Source organism: Salvelinus sp. IW2-2015, unplaced genomic scaffold (genome assembly GCF_002910315.2).
Source record: "Salvelinus sp. IW2-2015 unplaced genomic scaffold, ASM291031v2 Un_scaffold2493, whole genome shotgun sequence".
Classification (NCBI taxonomy): Eukaryota; Metazoa; Chordata; class Actinopteri; order Salmoniformes; family Salmonidae; genus Salvelinus; species Salvelinus sp. IW2-2015.
Genome location: NW_019943810.1, coordinates 58,494 through 82,688, shown reverse-complemented (window position 1 = coordinate 82,688; position 24,195 = coordinate 58,494). Strand labels below are relative to the sequence as shown.

Here is a 24,195-nt window from a genome sequence, read left to right as displayed (position 1 = left end):
GGATGAGATTATCTATATCAGTATGTTATAACCTTATTCCACTGCTTATATTTCAACATTAGAACTTTGTAACAAAGTAATATTCTAAATGATCCATCAATATATATTAGCAGTTTTGTCTTCAAACCACGAACCCCACTTCCCCACCTCCCCATTCTCCGACTGTATGACGCAAGAAAGGTTGGGTTCCAATTCCATGTATAATTCTGTTATTTCAGGAGGTGACTTGACTTCTTAAAAAGCAACAGTGCGGACAATTTTTATTTTATTAATTAAATAATTAGCTTCATTTTATCCCCTGAATGAAGTTGAACTGAAATGGAATCGAACCTGACTTTATAGTGTACACGGACTAAAACGCAGCCAATCCCTTGTGGAGAGAGCTTCAGCTTTGCTGCGTTCGGTTGACACAGCTGGTAACTTGCTGTATTAGCTAGCTCCATATTGTTGGTGGTGCGTTTGCCTTGAGGATCAGTGCAATTGGTGTATTTACAAGAAAAATCGGTTCCCTGCACCACTACTACTACTACTACACTACTTACTACTACTACTACTACTTAACTACATACTACTACTTACTACTACATTACTACTACTACTACTACTACTACTACCACTACTACTACTACTACTACGACTACTTACTACTACTACTACTAACTACTACTTATCTCTTTACGATTACTACTACTACTACTACTATTACCTATTACTACTACATACTACACTTACTACTACTACTACTACTACTACTAACTACTACTTACTTACTAACTATATACTAACTACTACTACTAACTACTACACTACGACTACTTACTACTTCCTCTAGTAGTACTGCTACTAGCTACTACTACTACTACAAACTACTACTACCAACTACTACTTACCTACTAACTACTAACTACTGCTGCTAACTATTACATACTTTACTACTACTATTACTACTACTACTACTTACTATACTATTTACTACCTACTACTACTACTACTACTACTACTCTGCTAGTACTGCTACTACTACACTACTACTCATACTACTATACTATTTACTAACTATCTACTACTACTACTTACTACTGCTAGTACTGCTACTACTACTACTACTACTACCTAACTACTTACTACTACTACTACTATACTACTACTACTCTCTACTAGTTACTCTGACTACTATAATACTACTACCAGACTACTACCAGCTACATACTACCAAACTTACTTTGTGACTACTACCAACTACTTACTACTTACCAGTACTACCAACTATTACTACTACTTCAAACTACTACTTACTGACTTACACCATTACAACAAACTACTACTTACTACTACACAAACTAGTACTACTATACTACTATTCTACCTACTGCTACTACTTACTGCTACGCCCAATTACGTGTGGGTGACAATGTTTAGGTTTGTGAAAAACAAATATGACTTTTCCGTCTTTCTCCCCGTGTTATGGCGTGTACTCCCTTCTTCTTAACTCCCTGGACATATGCCCGCAGCCTGTTACAACGACTTTCGCATTCTGTGCGTTTAGTTTGCATTTGATCCAGTCTTTTGTTGCTTTTCTATTGGCTTTGAATCCTACTCAGTTTTGGTTTGGCAACTTTTCCCACTGACCATTTTGATCAAGGTTTCAGTTTGTTTTATGACAGGAAATAGTATATCTAAACATTGCATGGCAAGTGATAAGCCTTTCTCCTCTCTACCCGCACGTCGTCGTAACTCTCCATTTCTCCACACTTCTCTCCCTCTATTTGTCCCAATATTTTTGCCTTCTATTTTTCTCCATCCCTCTCTTCCCCCTTTTTCCATCTCTCTTCTTTCTACCCTCCCCCCTCCATCACCATTCTCTCTCTCTCTTCTCTCTGCTCTCTCTACTCTCCTCTCTCTCTCTCTCTCATCTCTCTTCTCTCTCTCCTCTCTCTCTCTCTCCTCTCTCTCTCTCTCTCTTCTCTCTCTCTCTCTCTCTCTCTCTTCTCATCTGCTGCTCTCTTGGCGCGTTCATTACTGTGCACGTTGTTGTTATAGATGTAACTATCATCAATCTTGCCAGTTTCCTGCAGACTGTATCAGGGCTGCCCAGGCTCATCAAATAAGCTTCCTGCAGCGGAAGATCCATCCGCATCCTGCCTGCGACCCATTGTTCAATCCTTCAAAGTAATGCCACACACAACACGACACACAAACACACCCACACACACACACACACACAACACACACACACACACACCCACACACCCACACAACCACACACACACATCCACACACACACCACACACACACACTACAACACACCACACACACACACACACAGCACACACACACACACACACACACACACCCACACACACACATACACCCACACAGGACCCTAGTAGAGCATGTGCGAGACCTATGACAGAATACCACACACAAAACCACGCAGGTGTGTACTCGTAGTACACGATGACAAGAATATACATTCCCCCCCAGATTTAAGTCACATATTTGATAGGAAATGCGACTTCGAAAATAACAGCTGAGACTTGACTTCGACTTGGCAGCCTCAAGACTTGGGGACTCGACTTTAGAACTTGAGACTGATGACTTATCTGGCCAGTTTGTAACGTTTGTCACTTAGTTTTGTGTCACTTCATTCAGTATATCGCACTTGCAACAACAACAAAAAAGATTTGCTAGTGAATGCACACTTTGTCTCCATGCTGATTGACAGCCAAACCGTCAAATTCAACCACAGAGTTGTGTGAGCTATAGTAGCACACTATAGAAGGTTTTGGGTCATAGCTAGGGGTCGTCGAATGTGATGAAACGAATGCGAAAAATACATAAAGAATTATAGACTACCGCTTTTGTTATTTAATATTTTTACCTTGGTTTATTCCGAACTAGTCACTATCCCTAAGCCTACGTAGCATTGCCACCAAATGATTGTAATCGTAATGCTTCAGTTTCCGCAAAGAGAATGAGCAGCGTCCTGATAACTAACCATCATGACCAGTCTATACAAAGCATTGCCGCTCAAACAGCCGCACATATCAACAATTAGTGACAGCAAAGAAAGACTTCATTTCTCCGGTTTGCCTAGGCAAAAATCAGAGTAGCCCTTACCTAATTACTCAAATCTGCACAGCGCCCCTCATCTTTTGAACAAATTGAACGGAGAGCCGCACACACTAAGGGCAGCTCAGATTGCAAAAAATTAATTATTATTTAAAAAAGATTTATGTCCAACGTCTTTCGACAGACAAGCTGTCTTCATCAGGCCTCAACTTATTGCCAGAAAAACTATAGAAACTCCCGACATCTTACTCATAGATAATTTTCATATTTCATGATAGGCCAAGTTTATTAAGCGTGGGTTTATACAGTTGAAGTCGCGTCAACTTTACCATACACCTTACCAAATACATATTAAACTCAGTTTTACAATTCCTATTAAATCCAGTAAGCATTCACCTGTCTTAGTGGCAGTTACGATCACACTTTATTTTAAGCAATAGTGAAATGTCAGAATAATAGTAAGAGCCAAGCAGAATTGATTTATTTGAAACTTTATATTTATTTTTAATCATTATTCCAGTGTTTACCCATACACCTCAGATGTATTTGTAGCATCTACATTTAAAATTGTTTAAACTTAGGGTCAAACGTTTCAGGTAAGCCCGTCCCACAAAGCTTTCCCCAAATAAGTTGGTGAAAATTATGGGCCCATATCTCTACCCTGACACAGTAACAAAGACTGCATGTTTAAAACGGAGTCAGAGTATTGTTAGCCTCTATTATATAGGCAACAGACTTTTCAATTTCTGCCACAAAATATTATCATATAGAGATGAAAAAACACAGCCATAGCCACTACAATACCTTGACTTTGTATGTCCTTACAGCCCATTTTGCAACAAAACATTTAGAAAGTATAGCTTGCGTCATTTCCATATTGACGAAGGACCATTTAGCGACTTAGCTTTATCTTTCCGATATTCTTGAGATGTTGCTTCAATATATTCCACATCAGTTTCCATCCCCCTCATGAACTGCCATTACTATTTTGTGAAAATGCACCAGTCCCCTTTTGTAAGCAAAGCTACCCCCACAACATTTGCAGGCGCCACCCCCTTGCTTCAACGGTTAGCGGGAACATTGTGTTCTTCGGCTTGCAAGCCTCATCCTTTTTCCTCCAAACATAACGATGGTCATTATGGCCAAACAGTTTTATTTTTGTTTCATCAGACCAGAGGACATTTCTCAAAAAAGTACTATCTTTGTCCCCATGTGCAGTTGCAAACCGTAGTCTGGCTTTTTTATGGCGGTTTTGGAGCAGTGGCTTCTTCCTTGCTGGATTATGTCGATATTGGACTCGTTTTTCTGTGGATATAGATAATTTTGTAGCTATTTCCTCCAGCATCTTCACAAGGTCCTTTGCTGTTGTTCTGGGATTGATTTGCACTTTTTGCAGAAAAGTAGGTTCATCTCTAGGAGAGAGAACGCGTCTCCTTCCTGAGCTGTATGACGGCTGCATGGTCCCATGGTGTATATACTTGCGTACAGATGAACGTGGTACCTTCAGGCGTTTGGAAATTACTCCCAAGGATGAACCAGACTTGTGGAGGTCTACATTTCTTTTTCTGAGATCTTGTCTGATTTCTTTTGATTTTCCCATGATGTCAAGAAAAGAGGCACAGAGTTTGAAGGTAGGCCTTGAAATACATCCACAGGTACATCTCCAATTGACTCAAATMATGTCAATTAGCCTAACAGAAGCTTCTAAAGCCAAGACATAATTTTCTTGAATTTTCCAAGCTGTTTAAAGGCAGTCAACTTAGTGTATGTAAACTTCTGACCRACTGGAATTGTGATACTGTGAAATAATCTGTCTGTAAACAATTTTTGGAAATTTCCTTGTGTCATGCACAAAGTAGATCTCCTAACAGACTTGCCAAAACTATAATTTGCTAACAAAAAATGTGTGTAGTGGTTGAAAAACAGGTTTTAATGACTCCAAACGAAATGTTTGTAAACTTCCGACTTCAACTGTATATGTCCAAAGATAGTTGTAACATTGCACTACCTTCAATACAGCTATATCATCTACTGTACAGCTATATCATCTGTTGTACAGCTATATCATCTGTTGTACAGCTATATCATTGTTGTACAGCTATATATCTGTTGTCAGCTATATCATCTGTTGTACACTATATCATCTGTTTGTACAGCTATATCATCTGTTGTACACTATATCATCTGTTGTACAGCTATATACATATGTGTACAGCTATATCATCTGTTGTACAGCTATATAATCTACTGTACAGTTATCATTCATCTGTTGTACAATATATCATCTGTTGTACAGCTATATCATCTACTGTACAGCTATTATAATCTACTGTACAGCTATATCATCTGTTGTACAGCTATATCATCTGTTGTACTAGTTACTATGCTTGTACAGCTATATCCTGTTGTACAGCTATATCATCTTGTTGTACAGCTAATCATCTGTTTGTACAGTTATATAATCTACCGTACAGCTATATCATCTGTTGTACAGCTGTATCATCTGTTGTACAGCTATATCATCTGTTGTACAGCTTAATCATCTGTTGTACAGCTATATCATCTGTTTACAGCTATATCATCTGTTGTACAACTATATCATCACTGTAACTAATCATCTGTTGTACAGCTATATCATCTGTTGTACGCTATATCATCTGTTGTAAAAACTATATCATCTTGTACAGCTATATCATCTGTTGTACAGCTATATCATCTGTTGTACAGTTTATACTACTGTACGTTATATCATCTGTACAGCTATATCATCTGTTGTACAGCTATATCATCTGTTGTACAGCTATATCATCTGTTGTACAGCTATATCATTGTTGTACAGTTTTAATCTACTGTACAGCTATTTCATCTGTGTACAGCTATATCATCTGTTGTACGTTATATATCTACTGTACAGCTATATCATCTGTTGTACAGCTATATCATCTGTTGTACAGCATATAATTACTGTACAGCTATATCATCTCTGTTGTACAGCTATATAATCTTACTGTACAGCTATATCATCTACTGTACAGCTATATCATCTGTTGTACAGCTATATCATCTGTTGTACAGCTATCATTCTTACTGTACAGCTATATATCTGTTGTAAGCTATATAATTACTGTACAGCTATATCATCTGTTGTACAGCATATATATCTGTTGTACAGTTATATCATCTACTGTACAGCTATATATCTACTGTACAGCTATATTGTGTACACTATCATTTGTACGCTATATTCGTAGTACTAGTATATCTGTTGTACAGCTATATCATCTGTTGTACACTATATCATCTGTTTGTACAGCATATATCATCTGTTGTACAGCTATATCATCTGTTGTACAACTATATCATCTACTGTACAGCTATATCATCTGTTGTACAGCTATATCATTGCTGTAGACAGCTATATCATTTGTTGTACAGTTTATATCATCTGTTGTCAGTATATCATCGTTGTACAGTTATATATCTATCTGTACAGTTATATCATCTACTGTACAGCTATATCATCTGTTGTACAGCTATATATAATCTACTGTACAGCTATATCATCTGTTGTACAGCTATATAATCTACAGATTTCTACTGTAACGCTATATCATCTGTTGTACAGCTATATCATCTTGTTGTACAGCTATATCATCTGTCTGTACAGCTATATATCTACTGTACAGCTATATCATCTGTTTGTACCAGCTATATATTCTGTACACTATATATACTGTAGCTATATCATCTGTTACAGTTATATCGACTGACATATCTATCTGTTGTACGCTTATCATCTGTTGTACAGTTATATAATCACTGTCAGTATATCATCTTTGTACAGCTATATCATCTACTGTACAGCTATATAATCTGTTGTACAGCTATATAATCTACTGTACAGCTTTTCATCTGTTGTGCAGCTATATATCTGTTGTACAGTTATATAATCTACTGTACAGCTATATATCTGTTGTACGCATATATCATCTGTTGTACAGCTTTATATCGGTGCAGTGCACACACCAAATTGTAGGAAGAGAGGATTGACATATATAAATATGCAGCTCCAAAAATTGTGCTGATCAAGATATTACTTTGCATGCTCACCAGCAATGGGGCATCAAGCAACAATTACTAGCATAGGTTTACTGGTATGTTGGTATGCCAAAATTGCTTAAAATGTAATGAATAAAAATGAAGCTTGGATTTGGAATTTGTTGTTAAAATCAATTATTACGTAATCAAAATGTTGTAGACAAAATAAGGAAAAGGGATGTCTGGAAGCCACAATAAATAGACAAAGATTTTGTGACCTTGGGAGTATAAGGCTCTATCTGCACTAAGCAAAGTTCTGAGATATTGAGCATCAGTTTTCACATCCCAGATCTCAGATGTCACTTGTGCTCCCTCTCCGGCTCTAGGTCACCAGGCTGCTCGTTAGGGCACACACCTGTCACCAGCGTTAGGCGCATAATGACACTCACCTGGACTCCATCACCTCCTTGATTACCTGCTCTATATAAGTCACTCCTTTGGTTTCTTCCCGGTCGTCATTGTTTGTTTCGTGTCGGTGCGCTGTTTTGTGTTCTTGTTTTTTTCATTTATTTATAAAACAATTCACTACCTGAACTTGCTTCCCGACTCAGCCTACATCGTTACAGAAGGACGACTCATCAAGGGAAGCATCAGGGAGTGTTTTTTTGTTTTGTTTTTGTGTTGGGGGTGATGTCAAGTCCTGGTGTTGGAGCCGGAGCTACCTGGGAGGCCTCAGCCGGTTTGTAGGCTTCCATGCCTCAGCGGTTTGATAGGCTCCCATGCTGAAGCTCCCATGCCGAAGCTCCCATGCGAAACAGGTTCCAGTGCCACAGCCGAGGCAACCGGGGAGTCTCGGCCGGCTCATCAGGTTCACTCCTCAGCCGGTTTGTCAGGTTTCTGCGCCTCAGCGGAGCAAACGGTCCGCTCCGGATCCCGGATTGTCCCTGTGGTTGGCGTCCTGCAGCTGGAACCGAACGCGCCGGGGAGGGGTACTGTCACGTGTGCTCTCTCTCCGGCATCTCAGGTAGTCATGCTCCCACACCTCAGCCGGATCGACAAGTTCCGCGCCTTAGCAGAGGTGACAGTCCGCTCCTGATCCCGGGATCGTTATCTTGGTCTGCGTCCTGCGGCCTGGGCCGCGCGTCGGGAAGGGGTACTGTCAGTGCTCCCTCACCGGCCTCTAGGTCACCAGGCTGCTCGTTAGCGTTACGCGCATAATGACACTCACCTGGACTCCATCACCTCCTTGATTACCTGCCTTTTATATGTCACTCCCTTTGGTTTCTTCCCAGTCGTCATTGTTGCTGTTTCATGTCGGTGCATTGTTTTCCTTTTGGTCATTTATTTATTAAATGTATTCACTCCCTGAACTTGCTTCCCGACTCTCATACGTCGTTACATCAGAACTGTTTTGTAGTGAGTTTTTTTAGGGGCTTGCATTAGCAGATAAGCTTATGGTTCTGAAATGTTAATCTGTGTTCAGCCATAAGGTTCTATTTGACACTTCTAAATTAGACATTTTCAGTTAAGACTGTAGTTATTTGAATACATAATGATAGAATTAGTATTTGACCAAAGTAGTCAGGACACATCAAATACATTAAGACATGCATTATGATCATTAGACAAATGACTGTCATCACTGAACAACGATGTGACCTCACAGAATTGTATAGTTTACATGTTTTCACTTAAAATGTACTTTTTCAAAAATGTAACTTTACAGACATATGAAGAACCATCTAAAAATCTATTATATGTGACTAACTCATTTCTAACATGTCAGATAGAACCTCATAGTCCCAAGGCCTGGATTTGTAGTTGGAACAAGTCTTTGCATGTATAGATTTGTTTACTTGACTCGACTTTCCCTTAGAATGCACGACTTGGACTAGACTCGAGACTCAACCTATTCTTTCTGGGACTCGACTTAAGACCTGGAACTTGGGACTTGAGACTTGCTCATGACTCGAATAATAGTGACTTGGGCCACCTCTGCACAAAACCCACTTAGCAGCATTGTGGGGACCGATTACAGAACACACACACACACACACACACACACACACACACACACACACACACACACACACACACACACACACACACACACACAACACACACACCACACACCACACACAGAATAGTACTCCAGCTCTTTCTGTCTGTTTAGGCGCTGCCGTACGTGTGCCGCTTTATGCATCTGTTCTTCATCTATGCCATCATCGGGATGCAGGTGAGTAGAGACACCAGAAGAAAAACAAGTCGAAATGAATGGTCATTTTTACAGATCAACATGAACTTTATAAAAAGCATCCAGGGAATGTGACACTTGCCTGCCATAGGGACGTGYGTGAGGTTGTGCATTCTCCCATATTACCTAGCATGTTGACAGTTTGTTMTTTTGTCAGCTGTTTGGGAACATAGGGATGGAGGAGGAGGAGGGGAGCGCCATCAATGAACACAACAACTTCAGGACTTTCTTCCAAGCTCTCATGCTGCTCTTCAGGTGTGTGTGTGTTTACATTTGTGTGTGCCTGTGTGTACAGTACATGCATACGTGTGTCTCCAACGTGTGTGTATTTGTATAGGAGTGCCACGGGCGAGGCGTGGCATGACATCATGCTGTCGTGTCTTGGAGGGAAGCTCTGTGATCCTCTGGCAGGGAACACTGAACCAGAGTGTGGCAGCCAGTTTGCCTACCTCTACTTTGTGTCCTTCATCTTCTTCTGCTCCTTCCTGGTGAGAAGCACTAGCTGTCTGTCTTTCTCTATTCCCCTTTCAGTCATATTTTYCCCCTTAGTGTCGGTTATAGGATTGCAAAATTCCCTAAATCCTAGTTGGAGGATTCCCGGAATCAGGAGGGAAAAAGCAGGAAATCCAGAATAGTCCAACCACACTGCAAAACCGGATAAGTTCTGGCTACTCAAACATTTTGAGGAAACCGATTAACTAAAAAAGTGAAGTTAAGAAACTTAAATAGCTGAAGTTAGCAGTACTACCTTCATATGTGTAATACAAATGCATTGTTTTGTAAGGTATTCTTAAATKTAACKCTCCCACTAATCCATGCCTCCAATAATTYCCCAGTGTGCCTTGCCTTTTCGATTGAATTRTAGAGTTACCACCCATGACCCTATTTGTTAATGACAGAGACATGGTTGTTGAATTCGTTAGTTTTCAAGCCTTTGGTCTTCCCCAAGAGAGTTCCTAGGCGAATATKATMATTATTATTGAACCATTACATGTCTCATAAGGCCTTATACAGTGGCCTGAAACTCTTCGTTTACAGGCCACATCAGTCATGCAAGTAGGTTTGCAAAATTCCACAAACTTTCCCCAAAAAGTTTCCAGTAATCCTGGGAAATTTACCAGAATTGTGCAACTCTAACTGTAAATCCCATTATGCTGGCTTGCAAAGTGATGTGTAATTCCTGTTGGGATTTAGCCAGCGTTAGGCTATCCAACAGTTGAAATGTGTATTCACCCTTATCCTGCATTCATAATGACTGCCAGGGTTAAGAACAGTGGGAGGAAACTACATAAGCCATTTAAACTGGAACAACCATTTCAGTAACAAGTGCAAAAATGAAGTGATTGGATTAGAAACAATTATAKTTATATTTTTGTAGCATAACATTTAATCAGTCAATCAGTCAATGTACATGCAAAAACACAGATATTAAAAACAATTCCAAAAAATCTAACTGCAGTAGAGCATGCTGGGGAAAATGTTCATTTGTTATCATATTTTTAAAACATTTAGTTGGTGTGACTTCTCATTTACTTTTGAGTCAGTACCACATAAACATGTTAAGTAATAATGACTTTTTATTGACTTAGAGTACAACTTATTAGAAGTATTTGAGTTAAAAATGCATTGAGGTTTACAGTGCAGGATTTCTGGAACACCAGGGAATTTATTTTGCAACCCTAGTCTGTTATAAGTGCACACTTGCTTGGCTGACATAATACTGTGTAATAATGTGTCTGTTTGTGTTTTTAGATGCTGAATCTGTTCGTGGCTGTCATCATGGACAACTTTGAGTACCTGACCAGAGACTCCTCCATCCTCGGCCCACATCATCTAGACGAGTATGTCAGGATATGGGCTGAATATGACCAAGCAGCTTGGTGAGTGACACACATGAACACATCACATAGAAACACACACACACACACACACACACACACACACACACACACACACACACCACACAACACACACACACACACCACACACACACACACACACACACACACACACACACACACACACACACACACACACACACACACACACACACAATACTGTATATATATACAGATATACACACACATCTTACACATGTGACGCATCACATCAGCACCTCATGATAAACACTCATATACTGAACACTTATAATCTGGGTGATTTAAAAACACACAAACACACATACACACACGATGCCAATGGTTTCTTGTTGTTTTAATGTGTTTACTTTTTCAGAGGTAGACATCACCTCTCATGTCTGTGTATCTCTGAGCGTTAACTCCTCCTGTACTGTGTACAGTAGTGTTGTATAACTTACTGGTGTAAACACTGTTAACGTGTCCTCAGGCTAGGCTCTAGTTCAACCCTGGCACTAGATCTCAWTWGCCTGTGGTAAAACTGATCTAAGTCCAGTCTTTGGGAACAGCAGATGAAAAGAGTGGGAGTCTGGGAGCTGTACAGTAACCATGAAGTAAATGACTCCATAGTTATAAAGKACAAGAGTCATAAAGGATATAAAGGCCAAGTCTCCTGTAGTTGAACTGATCCCAAATCAGTSTAAAGAACCCACACAAGACAGCAGCTGTAGGTGGGATCATGGATCTGARGAGTAACCTTCTCAGTGATCCAGTTATCCCTCCCTCCCTGTGCCCTCACCCTCTCTGTGTGTGGTTCAGACCCCCACCCCACCTCCACCCCCTCTGGAATCTGCATACTGCCAAAACTTACTGTGGCAACAAACCTCCCCTTTACAGTATTGTATATTCAACCCCCGTGGAACCTGAAACRCGCTAAGTTTCCTAGTATCTGTATTCCAGTGCCTGTTATCCTTCTGCTGTCCTGTAGTCTGCAATGTAGAGGGAGAGAAGAAGGGAAGAGCAGGAGGGAGAGAGAGTGGATTGAGGGTAGGAGGTAGAGACACAGTGGTGGGGGAAGGTAAATTGAGAGAGAGAATGAGAACGACTGAGATGGGTAGGAATATCAAAGTAATCAGAATTAAAAGGTTTTGGTAACATGGCGAATTGAGATAAAGACAGGCATGGAAGAAAACAAGGAGGATTTTCTGGAGAGAAGCAAGGGAGGCAGGGAGGGAAGGAGGGAGGGGGGAACAGACAATCTATGGGGAGATGGGCCTCTGTATGACAAGTGGCTATTACACATTAGGCCATTTAGCATTCACATGCATTTCTAGTTAATGAGCTATTCCTTAATTATACTCCACACACAACCAATTACTGGCACACACCACTGCTGGCAGAGAGGGGGAAGGGAATGAACGAGGGGAATGAGAGAGAGATGGGGATGGGTTCTATTAGGAAGAGGAATTGAGAGAGAGATGGGTATGGGTTCTATTAGGAAGAGGAATTGAGAGAGAGATGGGGATGGGTTCTATTAGGGAAGGAGGAATTGAGAGAGAGATGGGGATGGGTTCTATTAGGAAGAGGAATGAGAGAGAGATGGGGATGTTCTATTAGGAAGAGGAATTGAGAGAGAGATGGGATGGGTTCTATTAGGAAGAGGAATTGAGAGAGAGATGGGGATGGGTTCTATTAGGAAGAGGAATTGAGGAGAGATGGGGATGGGTTCTATAGGAAGAGGAATTGAGAGAGATGGGGATGGGTTCTATTAGGAAGAGGGAATTGAGAGAGAGATGGGGATGGGTTCTATTAGGAAGAGGAATTGAGAGAGATGGGGATGGGTTCTATAAGGAAGAGGAATTGAGAGAGATAGGGATGGGTTCTATTAGGAAGAGGAATTGAGAGAGAGATGGGGATGGGTTCTATTAGGAAGAGGAATTGAGAGAGAGATGGGGATGGGTTCTATTAGGAAGAGGATTTGAGAGAGACGGGGATGGGTTGTATTAGGAAAACAGGAACGATAATAGACAGGAAGTGGTTAAACAGAGAAGGGATAGGCTGAGAGAATGGTAGGAACAGGGAAAGACTGCAGTGTCATTGCAGAAGAGAAGCACTACAGCTCAAACGGGTGACGTGCAACAACAATGTGTGTGTGTGGTGTGTGTAGTATGTGTGTGTACACCGTACAGTAATTTTGCTGTTATGATATCTTGTTTCTTGTCAATCTTGTGCTCTTCTTTCTTCCCATTGTTCTCTCTTGTCGTATCTGTCCTCTACGTTTGTTCTGACTCCTCCTGTTCTTTTTGCAGCGGCCGCATTCATTATAAGGATATGTACAGTTTATTGCGAGTTATCGACCCGCCTCTTGGCTTAGGAAAGAAATGCCCCCATAGAGTGGCCTGCAAGGTTTGACTTCCACTAAAAATCCTCAACCACACCTGCTACAGCATCCAAGAATGGAATGAGTGTCGCTTATCTGATCTGATTGGATTTCATTTTTGTTATACTTTCTCTCTTCTTCTTTATTTTGACCATTTCTACTTGCATTCTGATCTGAAAGGAGAATGTGTAGGACAATGCAGACACCCAGACGAGCATGACGTTGTGCACCACTGAAATGAAAAATAAATAAAAAACTTTTAAGAGTTTGATTATGAAGAAAAAAAAGAATTATGATTGTTCTCCTTTGGTCATTTTTCTTTCTGTTGTTTTGCTTGCTGTTGAGCCACGGCTAGGCGCGGTGCTAGACAMACTGTGGGWTCTGTAGCATTGCATTGTTCTTGGGGGGGAGGACAGAAACTGCATTGACACCCCACCCCCATCATGGTATAGCCCAGTCCCAGCAGTGGAGCTCAGTGCTTGCCTCTGAAGTCCTCTGCTCTTCTATGCAATCCCCTCCCACTTGCATAGAACTATGTTTTACTTCTACTAAAAGTCTCCAACTCTACTCAACTCCGCTCCTCCTCCTCCCTATACCCCCGTCTTATCTTCTACAAGATATACACCCCTGCCCGCTCAGACCAGTTCTACCCGCCCTCACCCCGCCCACTCAGACCAGTTCTAGACAACCTCACTGCGTCTCTCTCTCGCTCTCAAACCAGCCAAATAACTTTCTTTTTTTTCTTTTTTCTCCTCTACTCTTTGCTTTGGTCTCTCTTTCGCTCTCATTCTCTATCTCTTTCTATCTGTGTCCCTCTCTCTTCTCTCTCTTCCCTCACTCTCTCTTTCTCCCTCGCTCWCTCTTGCTCTCTCTCCCTCCCTCTTCTCCTTCTCTCTCTACCCTTCTCCCACCCCTGCTCTCTTCTCTTATTCTCTCTRCTCTCTCTCTGGTTGGCTGTGGTTGGCTGTGGCTGTTCTGGCTGTGGCTGTGGGGGGCGGTGGCTGTGCTGCGCTGACATGCAGTGGCAGGATCAGTTGCAGGGATATGTATGACATGCTCAGGCAAATGAGCCCTCCGCTAGGCCTGGGGAACAGGTGCCCGGCACGGGTGGCCTACAAGGTCAGGACCCCCTAGAACCAGGGGGCTTAGTGCCTCCTCCTCCGCGTTATGTGTATCCGTAGTGTTGCTGTATTCTTCTTCTTCTCTATACATTTTGTTTCTGATATTTTGCTTTATCTCCATTTTTTTCTTCTCTTTTGTTATTTGATGGAGGGGAGCGCTGATGTCGTTGTGGGGAATGGGGAGGAGGGATGGAGGGTAGGGGTTTTGGGGTTTAGGGGTGAGGGGCGGGGGGTTAGGGTCAAGGGACAAAGGTCAGACAGGTTTATCCACAGGAAGGGGTGAATGGAGGGAACTTCTCAGCTCTTTGCACCGTGTATACTGACGAAACACACACACACACACACACCTCTAAACAAACATACTATCAAACACATACACCCACACCTTGTTTTTGCCAGTCAAAGCTTTACAAGAATCCGAATAGAGTGCATAGTGGAATAGAATACACCAATCAGCTGTGGTAACTATAGGAGCTTTGGCTAAAGTAAACTTCAGGGGGTCTCAAACTTCCATGTTGACTCTATACAGGTGTGTACATTAGAGTGACCTCTTTAATGTATACTAGTGGAAAAATATTAAAGAAATCTATTTATACAAAAATATATATAAATGTTTGGCCAAGCTGGCAAATAGTGTATGCACACAGCTACACACACATAAACAGACAAAAACACATACATACACACACACCAGTATGCGTGTGCAGCCGGGCTTGGAAGGTCCGTAAGACTTCTGTCCTCTGAGTCTCTCCGTCCTGTGGATGGTGCTACTGCAAACACACACACACGCGCACACGCACAGGCAACACACACAACACACACACACACACACACACACACACACACACACACACACACACACACACACACACACACACACACACACACACACACACACACACACATAGAGGAGCAGGTCTCTGTCTTTAGTTGTACAGTAGTCCAACATATACAAATCAGGATGTATTTTCTGGGTAGAGGACAGAGCGCTGAAAGGTCCCCTTAGGTGGATTATAGTTTGTTGTCCATCTAGTTGGTTGTGTAGTTTGCTAACCAGTTAACTGTTATCATTGCCACAGAATAACGTCTAGCCTCTTTTTTGTAGTAGAATCTCTTCGGCCCTGCAGTAAAATCTGCAAGTGAATCTTTTCCACCAGTCCCCGTTCTTCTGTCAATGCAGTTCTACTCTGTTTCCAGTCCCCCTCCTCTTCACATGCTGTCTCCTCCCCTCCTCCTRACCCGCCACTCGCATGCCTGCCCCTTCACCCCCACCACCACACGGGCACTACCATTACCTCTCTCACACACTGTCATACACAGTCACACACACACCGACACACACTCATGTCTGTTAAATACCCTTATATACCTGTGAAATCCTTCAGATATTCTAACACACACTCATATACCAAACTAATTTGGTTGTCACCAACCCTGGTCCTGGAGAATTAACAGTTCTCTGATTCAACTAATCAAGGTCTTGCTGATTAGCTGACCAACAGAATCAGGGACAGAAACCTGTCCTGCACACCCTCTCTCTCAGACCAGGGATGGTAGKGACCACTGCTCTAATATAACCTCATACCCCCTATTATAYCCTTACAACACATTATGACACTCTTATGATACCCTTACGACACATTATGACACCATTATGACACACACGTGTCCCTTCGTAGGCAGATCGCTGTGAGCCTCAGGGGCAGCAAGCAGAACAGTCTGTAGGCACAGAAGATCTCTCTACCGCCAGAACTTACTGTCCCTCAAACCCTCCTTATCCTCACAGCTGCTCCCCCTACCTGCATCTCTGCTAATCTTTACCTCTACCTCGATCTCTAGCATCCCTCTCTCCGCGTCTCTCTCTCTCTCTTTCTATTCTTCACTTTGCCATTTCTCTATCTTTCTATTTCTCCTTATATTTCTCCCTGCCTCTCTCTCTCCATCTCTCTCTCTCCATCTCTTTCTCTGCATATCTGCATCTCTCTGATTTCTGTCCTCTGTTCATTCATTCCTATCAGCTCAGTTCATCTCTCCTCTCCCTGCCTCACCTCTCTGCTTTATCCTCTCTTTTCTCTCCCTTCTTCTCCTCCCTCCGTTTTGTCCCTCAGTCCTAACAGCCTCCCTCCTGAAGTGTCCCCTGTAATATAACCCCTCCTTCAGACTTTGACCTCTAACCTTCCATCCCCCACCACCTCCATCTACTGTGTCTGGGGGTAACCATAGCAACAGTCCAGTCTTTGAAAATACCTCTCTCCCCTTTCCCTGTGTAAACTGTCATCTGTAGGTGATGACCTTAGTTTGACATTAAAAACCCACAGACCCCCATTCTTGCCCTTCACCTGTCCCCTATTCCCCAMMCACCATCACTACCTACCAGCCCAATGAGAGAGGTCAAAACCCTCACACTTGACCTTCACCTCTGACCCACAGAAAAATGTMCCCTGTATGTGTAGTGTTAAATTCTCACCCCCACTCTTCTCTGTTCTGTAGAGACAGACAGACAGTAGTCTTCAGGCAGGATGCTGTGTTACAGACTCGACCAGCTTGTGTGGTGGTAGATCTTTCTTTTATTCTATCACTTTCAACCTCTTTTTCTTATCACTCGCTGTTTATCTCTCTGACGTCTTTTTTCTCTCTCATCCTCAAACCTCTTCTCATCCTCCAACTTCTCCCTTCTTTTGCTTTTGAAAACGGTCTCTAAAACGCAACTCACAACCAACCCCCCCCCCTCTCTTTTCAATTATTTTCTGATAACGAGATGTATTTTTCCCCACCCACGAACACTTATTGTATAGCCCTCCTCAGGCCTAAGGCAGCCTAACCTAGAACCTCAGCCCATCTTACCTTTTAAAAAATGGCTGCCGCGGTGGCCATCTTGATTTTCTTRGATTACCTTGATAGGCTGAATTCTGTTCTCACACTCACCTATTAACCCTGTCAGGCCCTGCACCCATTATTTACTGAGAGATCAGAGGATTTGAATAGAGCTTTACAGCTCTATTGTCTCTGTATGACAACAACAGCCCTTCATCTAATATCTCCTATAGATGTAGCACATGTAGTTTCAATGATGTCATATCCTCCTGCCAGTAACCACTACTAAACCCAAACAGATAAACATTATTCTTTATTAAACCACACAGAGGATGCTTTCTGTGTACGGCTGTGCCGCTGCTTGTCCTGTGAAGCATTATGTGTGCACCGCATGTTGCATGGGGGGGACAGGGGAGGATGGGGTATGTGTCACAGGGTTTTGGGGTAGGGGAGCAGAGCAGAGTGGTTGGCATGGTCTTGCTGCATGTCTGGGATGTCRCCGTGACAACGGTTACTGCGAGCCTGTCTCTCACACACTAACGTCACGTTGTCTGTGTGTGTTGTCTGTGCATGTGTGTGTGTGTTGTCTYGTGTCCATTTCTCTTATATTGACAAGACCAGAAGGTGGATAAAGGATAAATGAAAACGATGACGTTCCCCTCCCCCTGTCCCTCAGTTTTGGTTTATCGCTTTATGGCCTGGTCTCTGTTGAACTCTGTGAATCTCCAATCCACTAYGGGGAGCTCTGTTAGTGGCAGCCAGCTGTCTGCTCTTACTGATCTAGAATCAGATTAATATCCCATAATCCTGAACTAAACCATTCAAGGGGAAAATGCACAAAGCTGACATTGGATCAGAGTCTAACTTCATCCTACACCCTCTATCAGAGAAGGCATAAATAATGCTGTGACACTACTGAACCTGTGAGGTCCTCCTAAGTAACACAACAAGGACTGTTATTCATATCTGTGTACAGACATGAACAAGGTAACACCCACAAGAGGAACCAAMCAACTCATAGTAATCAGTAGTGGAAGTGTAATGTTAACCTTTTTAACCCTTTGGCTCTCACAGGCTGTAAAKAAATAATGGTATCATTTGCCACYGCCATGAAAGGATCAAATGACTGAAATATCAATGTTTACATATTTTTGGTACTGACAGTACCTAATAACAACTCAGCTGCCATAACTGGTATAGCAGTGCCAATGACACATTGTATAGTTGACAGACAGACGTACAGATAGACAGACAGACTCATAGAAACTGCTACAAAAAATGACAGAGCTCCCTTTCCTCCCCTTCCCCCTCACCCCCCCCCCCCCCCTCTCCCCAACCCCCTTTCCCTGTCTCCTCACCTGGAGGTTCAGAACACACCTATACCTCCACTTCCTGGGGGGAACACCCTTTTTACTCACCCACCTTCCCCCGATTGGCTCTTTCCAACAGAGGCTGCTGCGGATGGACCTCCCGGTCGCCGATGACAACTCAGTCCACTTCAACTCCACCCTGATGGCCCTGATCCGCACGGCGCTGGACATCAAGATCGCCAAGGGTACGGAAGGTTTGGAACCCCTCTTTCCTGCTTGCCTTTTTCACCATCTCTTCTCCCYGTTTCTTGTCTTCCCTAGAACAGAGCGGGGCAGTCTGCTACTGTAAGGTGGTTGTGTATCGTGTGTACCCTGCTGTCCCTGAGACCTACATCGGTCCCTCTGCTTCTCCCACGGTGTCCTAAGTACAGCTCTTTTTCTATAGAGTTTGTATGGTTCTTATTAACCAATAGAATTGAATGTGTACTACCAGCCATACTGTCAGTGTAATAGTGTTTCAAATAGGCGACAGTTCTTTTTGTGTAGACTTTGTAGAGTTCTTGTGAAATAACAATCATAGTTTCAATGTAATTGAGTCTCACTTTATTTGGTTGGCCCAATTAAAGTGAAGATGGCCAGACATACTATTTAATCCCCATGTCTCTGTGTTACATGGCTCATCCWCACTAGACATTTAAACTGGGAGTCAAAGCTCACCTCTATTAACAAACACATTCTCTTGTGTCTGTGTGCTTGTGTGTGTTTTCATGTCTGTGCGTCAATTCTTACACCTCTATGGCTCTGCTGTGTATTTGTATCGATGTGAATGTGTGTGTTTATGTGTGTGTGTTGCTATTATATGTGTGTGTATACACTGGTGCGTGTGTGTGTGTGTGTGCCTGCTTGTGTGTGTGTGTCATTGTGTGTGTGTAGGAGGTGTGGACAAACACCAGATGGATGCAGAGCTGAGGAAAGAGATGATGGCGATTTGGCCCAATCTCTCCCAGAAGACCCTGGACCTCTTAGTCACGCCACATAAGTGTAAGTTGCAGTGTGTTTGGACCGCGACGCGATGCCAGTGTCTGTCTACTTCTTCATGCCACCCGAGGACAGCTTCTCTCAACCAGTCTCCTTCACTGCTGCACCCTCTGATACAGCAGGCACAGCTCCCTACACACACACACACACACACAACACCACACACCACACACACACCACACACACACACACACACACACACACACACACACAACACACACACACAACACACACACACACACACACACACACACACACACACACACACACCACTCACACACACACACACACACACACACACTCACACAATCACACACACACAATCACACACACACACACACACACTTTTTATGTACATATAGACACATACCAACACACACACCCATGATTCCACCAGTCATATCCTCGAAGACGACAACCTCATTTAGACCTCCAGCCCATACACCTCCACCAGCCTAGCCCCATTTCCCTACAGCAGGCCATGTACCCCATACACCTCCACCAGCCCTAGCCCCATTCCTACAGCAGGCCATGTACCCCATACACCTCCACCAGCCCTAGCCCCATTTCCCTACAGCAGGCCATGTACCCCATACACCTCCACCAGCCCTAGCCCCATTTCCCTACAGCAGGCCATGTACCCCATACACCCTCACCAGCCCTAGCCCCATTTCCCTACAGCAGGCCATGTACCCCATACACCTCCACCACCCTAGCCCCATTTCCCTACAGCAGGCCATGTACCCCATACACCTCCACCAGCCCTAGCCCCATTTCCCTACAGCAGGCCATGTACCCCATACACCTCCACCAGCCCTAGCCCCATTTCCCTACAGCAGGCCATGTACCCCATACACCTCCACCAGCCCTAGCCCATTTTCCCTACAGCAGGCCATGTACCCCATACACCTCCACCAGCCTAGCCCCATTTCCCTACAGCAGGCCATGTACCCATCCACCACCCCCAGCCCCAGTCCCCACACACCCATATAGACCTCTTTTCTTGCACCCATACCACACCTCCACCCAACCTAACAACTTACACAGCAGGCCTCATCCTAAAGTCCCAATGCAATACTTCCAACAGCGCCATTCACTGATTCTAGGCCTGTTCTGTAGGCCAACATCACACCTCCACCGGATCCAATACCAGCAGGCTGTCTGCCCAGCTCTGTGCCTGAGATCAGGGGGTGCCTCTCTATAGACCAACTCTCTATAGTAGTCTTTCACTCCAGGGTTTAGTTCATACAGTGCTACTGTAGGTCAGAACACTCAGGGTTAGTTAATACAGTACTACATAGGTCAGAACACTCCAGGGGTTTAGTTCATACAGTGCTACTGTAGGTCAGAACACTCCAGGGTTTAGTTTAATACAGTACTACAGTAGGTCAGAACACTCCAGGGTTTAGTTCATACAGTACTGACAGTAGTCAGAACACTCCAGGGGTTTAGTTCATACAGTACTACTGTAAGGTCAGAACACTCCAGGGGTTTAGTTCATACAGTAGCTACTGTAGCGGCAGAACACTCCAGGGGGTTTAGTTCATACAGTTTACTACAGTAGGTCAGAACACTCCAGGGGTTTATTACTAACAGTATTACTGTAGTCAGAACACTCAGGGTTTAGTTTCATACATTACTACAGTAGGTCAGAACCACTCCAGGGGTTAGATTTATACAGCTACTACTGTAGGTTCAGAACACTCCTGGGTTTATTTATACATTACTACGTGGTCAAACACTTCCCGGGGTGTTAGTTAATACAGTACTACTGTAGGTCAGAACACTCCAGGGGTTTAGTTAATACAAGTACTACAGTAGGTCAGAACACTCCAGGGGTTTAGTTCATACAAGTCACTACTGTTAGGTCAGAACACTCCAGGGGTTTAGTTAATACAGTACTCAGTAGGTCAGAACACTCTCAGAGGTTTAGTTAATACGTTTGGACTGTAGGTCAGAACAACTCGTGGGTTTAGTTCATCCAGTACTATCTGTAGGTCAGAACACTCCAGGGGTTTATTAATACAGTACGTAATGTTAGGTTCAGAACACTCCGGGGTTTAGTATTATACAGTACTACTGTAGTCAGAAACACTCCAGGGGTTTAGTTAATACAGTGCTACTGTAGGTCAGAACACTCGGGGTTTAGTTCATACAGTATACTGTAGGGTCGAAACCACTCCAGGGTTTAGTTAAACAGTCTACTGTTAGGTCAGAACACTCCAGGGTTTAGTTAATACAGTACTAACTGTAGGTCCAGAAAACACTCCAGGGGTTATAATACAGTGCTACTGTTAGAAGTCAGAACCACTCCAGTAGTTTTAGTTAATACAGTATACTGTAGGTCAGAACACTACAGGGGTTTAGTTCATACGAGTACTACTGTAGGGTCAGAACCACTCCGGGGTTTAGTTCATACCGTAGCTACACTGTAGTCAGAAGACTCCAGGGTTAGTTCATAGCGAGTCTACGTAGGTCAGAAACACTCCAGGGTTTAGTTTCAGGAACAGTATGCTACTGTTAGGTCAGAAACGTACTAGGGTTAGTTAATACAGTGTCTCACTGAGTCAGAACACTCCGGGTTGTGTTCATACATACATACTGTATAGGTCAGACACTCAGGGTTTAGTGGTACATCCTACAGTAGTCACAGCTCGTTAGGTCATGAACTACTACTGTAGTCTACACCGGGTAGTGTTAGTTCGATTACAAAGTGACGACTGTAGTCCAGAACACTCCAGGGGTTTATTACATACAACTACGGTGAGAGTCAGAACACTCCAGGGTGTTTTAGTATCACATTGACTACTGTAGGTCAGAACACTCCGGGTATTTGTTATAGACAGTACTTCTTAGTAGGTTCAGAATCAACTCCACCGGGGGTTAGTAAACAATCTACGGTTAGTCAGAACACTCCAGAGTTTATAGTTGAATTTCAGTAGCTAATGTACGTCAGAACTCACTCAGGGTTTATGTCATAGCAGTATACAGATAGGTCAGGAATCACTCCAGGTTATGTTATCAGTACTGTAGTGCTAGGAGAAAGCCCTGGGCGGGTTAGTTCATAACAGTACTGCGTACGGTGTATGGTATATATCAGACATACTTATGATCAGATGAATTGAACACCTGCCGGTTATTTAATACAGTACTACTGTAGTCATAACACTCCACGGGTTTAGTTATACAGTGCTTACGTGTAGCGCAAACACCCGGGTTAGTTCATATCAGTAACTTAGCTGTGAGGTCAAGAACACTCCAGCTGGTTTAGTCATATCACTAGTGCTACGGGTGTAGGTCAGAGACACTCCAGGTTAGTTATACGAGTAACTACTGTAAGGTCAGAACACTCCGGGGTTTAGTCTGTATACGAGGTACGTACAGTAGTCAGACACTCCAGGGTTTGTATTATACAGCATACTGTAGTGCCAGAACCGCTCCGGGTAGTTCTTATACAGTCTACTGATAGACGCTCAGAACACTCCAGGGGTTTAGTTCATACAGTACTACTTAGGTCAGAATCACTCGCGGGTTTATTCATACGAGTACTTACAGGTAGGTTCACGAACATCCAGGGGTATGTTAGGTAATACGTGCGCTACGTGTAGGATCAGAACACTGCCGCAGGTTTAGTTCATGACGAGTCACTACAGTAGGTCAGAACACTTCCGGGTTTAGTTAATACGAGTAACTTACTCGTATGTCAGAACTGACTCCGGGTGTTTCAGTTACATACAGTAGCACTGTAAGGTCAGAACAGCTACAGGGGTTTTCATATTGATACCACATTACGACACTCCGGTTGAGTCACGTAGGACTACAGCGGTAATCCAGGGTTTTGAGTTCACTACGAGTATCTACTGTAGGTTCGAACGACTCAGGGGTTTAGGTTTAGGAGTACTATCAAACAGTCCAGCGTTAGTTAATAGCTCAGAGTCACACATCCAGGGTGTTTAGTTCATACAGTACTACTGTAGGCAGAACATCCACGGGGTTAGTGCATAGCCAGTGCTACTGTAGGTCGACACTCAAGGCGTTTAGTTCATACAAACTGTACTATAGTCAGAACACTCCAGGTTTAGTTCCAACAGTACTACTGTAGTCAGAAGCACGTCCAGTGTTAGGTTTCATTTCATGTACGACATCCGAGTTTACTTACTTACTGTAGGTCAAACCACTCCAGGGTTTAGCTAGAGAACATTGAAACACTGCAGGTTAGTCATCTAGACGTTCGTAGGTCAGAACCACTGTTGGGGTTTAGGTCCATCATACAGTCTACTGTAGGTCAGAATACTCCATGGTTTTTCCATAC

The 24,195-nt window shown here is 43.1% G+C and overlaps 1 pseudogene; it reads left to right on the top strand.

Moving 5' to 3' along the window:
- LOC112074095 (voltage-dependent P/Q-type calcium channel subunit alpha-1A-like) overlaps positions 1 to 24,195 on the top strand; it is an 85,829-nt pseudogene that overhangs the window by 34,917 nt on the left and 26,717 nt on the right.